A 5,680-nucleotide genomic window follows, 5' to 3' on the forward strand; every position below is an offset into this window, starting at 1 on the left:
CACCTGGAGAACAAGGGAATACTTTTCAAGCTTCAGCAATCAGGAGCCCGACTGGAGAACAGAGGCATACATTTCAAGTTTCAGCATTCAGGAGCCCGCCTGGAGAACAGAGGCACACATTTCAAGTTTCAGCAGTCAGGAGCCCGCCTGGAGAACAGAGGCACACATTTCAAGTTTCAGCAGTCAGGAGCCCGCCTGGAGAACAGAGGACTATATTTCAAGTTTTAGTGGTCAAAACGTCACTTGAGGAAAGGGAGAACACGGCAGAACGCAATTCAAGGTAGCAACAAAAGAATTCCAGTGGAAGAACACAAGTTCAAGGCAACACAAAGAGCAAGTTAGAAGACATAGATAGGACCCTTTTTGTAATTCATAGATCATAGCTTAGACTAGCTTCTTTTTATTTTAATATGGTATAATAAGGAGGTCAGCAAGCAGTAACAGCAGCAACAGCAGTGAAATCACAGCCCTGGTAGTTCCAGCTACCAAATCTTCCAGAACTACACTGACCTGATTCCTTTATAGCCAAGGATATGTAGACAACATTTGAAGCAGGGTTCGGTCAGACAGGTTTTCAAAAATGCTTCACACGGAATATTCAAACGGGCAAAAATCGCTCATATCCGCTCACTTATCTTTGCCCGAGAACTTTTCGTGTTCCCGAGCAAAGAGGGGCATCTGTGAGCACGTGATTTTTGCCCTAAGTGAATTATTCCCAAAAATTCAAACAAAATGATTTCTTCCATTATTTTGTAATTTTGTGAATTTTGTGTTATTTTGTGTTAATTGTTTGCATTTTATTTGTGCATTTAATTCACATGGAAAATATAAAAAAATAATACACGTGACATTTGCATTTAGGATCTAATTTTATATTTTAGGATTAATTAGGGGTTAATTCGTTTTAGAACAACATACGAGAAAAATAACAAAAATAGTTACTTTTGCATTTTAATTGTTTAATTGTGAATTCGTCACGAAATAGATTTTAAATAATTTTAGGATTTAATTAGTTTAACTTTGAAATATATTAGGAATTTATTTTAATTTTTGCATTTTAATAAAATTAGAAAAATATATAAAAAGAAATACAAAATGAAGACACAAAAGAAATTAAAAAAAATTAATTGAAATAAAGGAAAAGAAGAAGCAGGCCAGCTGGCGTTTGCTTTGTCAAAATAAATCCCCAGCCCAAAATTAGAGAAAACCCGTTCGTCCCAGCCCAACCCATTCCCTGACCCGGTCCGCCCTCTCCCAAGTGAAACGACACTGTTTCGCCTTTGAAAAATCCAGACCGTCGAGGTTCTTTAGATCAACGGTGGAGAACTATGGTTCTCCATGTATAAATGTGTCCAAATCCCTCACCCCCCCCCCCTCTCCTCATCGTCTCCATCATCAGAAACCCAACCCCAGAAACCCTAGCGGCGCCGTCCTAATTCCCCACCGCCGGCGATGGCGGCGCCGATGCAAATGACTCCCAAAATAACACCATGAACTCCCCTTCTCCTCCTCTATCCGAATCCACTATCATTTTCCTTCGAATCTTGCTTGAACCCGTCGAATCTTCGTTTGAAAATTTTCCGGCCATGACGCAATTTTCTCCGTTCACCATCAAATTAAAACCGTAGAACCGCCATGGCCTCCTCTCTCAAACCCCCCAAACCCCGTCCCTCAAATCTAGCCGGAACATCTCGAATTTCAATTTAAAATTTCCGGCAAAACCCTAATTCTTCCAAACCCTACCAAATCAATACCATAAGGTCTCCTCATCCTCTTCACAAAGAATCCGGTGTCAACGACGTTCAAATAGCATCAGAATCACCCAAATTTTAAGTCGAGAGGCAGCCGAATTTTGAGTTATGCCAGTGAGTTTCAATTTTCTTTTCTTTTCTTCGTTTAATTGGCTTCTATTGCTCCTATTCTCACTATGGTGAATTTCCAGTCTAATGTGCGTTTTAATTTTGTCAATACTGTATTTTTTCTTGTGTTCTGAGTTGTTTTGATTAATTCTAGTTGTTTGTTTGATTGTAATTTGTTCCAATTCCTGATTTTAGTTTGATTTTAGTTAAGCCTGTGATAATCTGTTAGTTGGTTTTATTAAGTTTGTTTGAATTAAGTTCTGGTATTCCTTTAGTTTAGGATAGTTACCGGTTAGTTCATTTTCAGTTTAATTAGTCGTGTAATTAGCAGAATAATTTAATTTGGTTATTGGTTCAATTGATAAACTCAATAATAGTTTAAGTTGGGATTACTCTTCAGTAGTTCAATTCAGAGCTTTGGAAATTGTTTGGTTATAGTTGTAGTTTAGATGTAAGTTCAGGGATAGTTTGGACATTTGAAATTGAGTAGGACATGGTAGTTAATATTAGAGTCTTCTAGGACCTTCTAGACTAGGGCTTTAGTTGCAATTGCAAGAAACATAGTGCACTAACTTGAGTAACAAGTTAAGAAGTGAGGGATTAATATGTAAAACTAAAATAATCTGAAATTGCATCTCATGTTGCCTATAAAAGGCAGCCCCAATGCCTTCATTGACAAGTTTTTGAGTCTCCAAAAAACTCCCCTCTAAAGAATTCTCTCTCTATAATCTCCAGATCTGAAATCAGATATAAAAATTTCAAAAAAAAAAAAACAAAAAAATAATAGAAATTACAAAAAAAAATACAGAAACAAAAGCCATTGAGTTCAAGCTTATTAGTTTAAATTCAAGCTGTGGACGTTAATTTGCAGTCCTATTTTCAGTTTTGGTAATTGGAAGGTGCTGAGTTCGATTGTTTTGGTTTCGAGTAGCTTTGGGTTCAATTCAACTGGTTTTGATTGAGTTTTGGGTTTGCTGTGGTGTTCTAGAGCATTTTGAGTCTATTTACGTGTGTTTCAAGTGACCTCTGTCCACTGCTGTTGTGACCTCTGTCCATTGCTGCTGACCTTCCTTTCTTCTACTTCTATTTCCAGCTCCAGGTACACATCGCGCAATCTCCAAGTCGTGGACATGAATTGAATTGCAGCATAGCTTTAATTTCTGTTAACTTTCATATTAGATTTCCTGTAATTTCATGAAGCTCAATAGACCTACCTATAACTGAGACTGGACTGTTTTGGACTGTTGATTTGTATTGGACTGTTGATATTCGTTAGCCTAGTGTAATTGTTTGGTGATTAGTTTAATAACAGCACAAATGTGGAGATTGATTCTAGGTCCTCATGTGTAGTTAATATTTGAACACTCAAATAGGTGTGAATAGTTAACAAATGCAGGCAGTAATATAGATTGATTTACATTTATCAATTGGTTAAAAATCGAATTTGACTTTGATTGCATGTTCTTAAGTTTAAAATCAGATTATTAATGGTTTTTACATGTTTCAGCGAGTCTTACTCCATTTAATTGCTGCATGTATTGAATTGGCAAATTAATCTGTTTCAGTTCTAAAAATAATCACCTATGACTGTAATATAGAAGTCAGGAAAAGAAATTAAAAGTTCAAGTATTAAGCTGTGTGTCCAACTGGAATCGAATCTGAAATTTACAATGCCTAGTGAATTGAATTTGCTTGCTGGGATAATTTGAACCATGGGATTTGAAAAAGTCATAACTGGACTCTGCTCTCTTGGTCACGCTGGGCTCAAACGTAAAGCCCAGATAATTGCAGTCCGCTTCTTGGCTGAATACGGACTCCTCGAGTCCAGTTCAGTTTCAATCGGGCCCCTGAACAGGCCCACGATCTGATGGATCCTCATCCAGATTCTGTTAAAATTCATTATTTTGGAATTGGTTTAAGAGCTTAATTCATAGCTTGACATAAAATCTAATTTGGGCTTCAAGTTCAAGTCCTTCTCCCGGGTTAACAGAATTCCTTACCCAGATTTCTGGTTCGCGACTGTTAAACAGAGTCAAACCCTTTCCTCGATTCGGGATTCAAACCGGTGACTTGGGACACCATAAATCTCCCAAGTGGCGACTATGAATCTTAAATAAAACGAATCCCGTTTCGATTGTCCTTTAATTGGAAAAACTCCTTTTATTATACCCTTCACGGGGTGTAGTAAGTGAAAAAAGGAGGTGTGACAGGATGTTACTTTTGAGCTGGCATCGAAGTAGTATCCCGTCGTAGTTCGAGCGAGGTCGAATTCGCTTCTTTATCGATGGCCTTAGCCATTGGGATATTACTTTCGAGATGGCATCGAAGTAGTATCCCGTCGTAGTTCGAGCGAGGTCGAACTCGTTTCTTTGTCGGTGGCCTTAGCCATTAGGATGTTACTTTCGAGCTGGCGTCGAAGTAGTATCCCGTGGCGCTCTATTCTGTCTATTGGAGTATAGTGGATGCTAGTTTCATTCATACATTGGAGATTTGATTATATTCTCGTAGAAAATACGTGCTGATTTCGTGCATATAATGGAGATCTGATTATATTCTTGTAGGAAATACGTGTTGACTTTGTACATACAATGGAGATTTGGCTATCTATACCCAGTCCCTTCATTACTCGGCCTGGAGATCATATCGACGGGCAGGGAGATGAATAATACTTTGGACCTCGAGACGTCTCCCTTGCCTCCTCATCAAAAATCTCAACGAGAAAACCCGATTGGGACAAAACCCGGGTGAGGGAGAAAGAGTACGACTTAGGAGGCGCCTCTTTTCAGAGGTGGAAGTATTTGAGACGGGCGACATTTTCCGAAAAACTCAGTTGTTTTCTTTCCAACGAACTGAGGGTCGTTATCGCAGCTGATTTCTTTGGGAATGCCAAAGCGACGTATTATATTTTTCCATACGAACGCTATAACTTCTTGCTCACGTATTTGAGTGTATGCACCTGCTTCCACCTATTTAGAAAAATTGTCAGTTAAAACCAAAAGGAAGTGTACCTTGCCTCGTCCTGCTGGGAGGGGTCCAACAATATCCATCCCCCACTTTACGAATGGCCATGGCGAAGTGAAGGAGTGCAGCAGCTCTCCTGCTCGGAGTATCATAGGGGCGTATTTTTGACACTGCTCATATTTCCTGACGTAATTTGCGGCTTCTTTTTCATGGTAGGCCAGTAGTATCCTGCACGGACGAGGCATCTGATGAGAGAACGGTTTCCCGTATGGGCACCGCAGTGTCTCTCGTCTTCTTCTTCTCGGCCTGGTCCGTCGAGGAACGGAGGAGGGTGACCATGTTTTCCTTGTTGATATTTCTGGTGGCTGCCGCTAGCTTGGCGAGATCATCTGCTTTGATATTCTGCGCCCTGGGTATCTGATCGAGGCGGCTTTCGTCGAATTCTGGTAGCGGTTCGTGAATTTCTGACTGGTACTTCTGTAGTATGTCCTTTGATTTGGACAGTCCCAGTGACTTGATTCGTCACGAGTTGACAGTCGGAATGGAGGACGAATCGTCGAGTGCCATGTTTAAGGGCTAATTTCAACTATGCAACCGCGGATTCATACTTGGCCTTGTTGTTAGTCATCTCGGGGCACCGTGTGGATTGGCGAAGCACTTCGCTCGCAGGGACTTCGAGGACGAGTCCCAATCAGTTTAATTTTGCTGGCGTCGGGGAGCGTGATATCGGAGAACAAGAAACAGCGCTGTTAAGCTCGCCCTCATTTCATACACATTGGAGTTTTCCCGTCTAACCTTTTCGTTCTCCGGTTTTAAGATGTCAAATTGGCTGGTGGGACGATGAATTACGCTTTGACCTC

This window comes from Nicotiana attenuata, unplaced genomic scaffold (assembly GCF_001879085.1).
Source record: "Nicotiana attenuata strain UT unplaced genomic scaffold, NIATTr2, whole genome shotgun sequence".
Lineage (NCBI taxonomy): Eukaryota > Viridiplantae > Streptophyta > Magnoliopsida > Solanales > Solanaceae > Nicotiana > Nicotiana attenuata.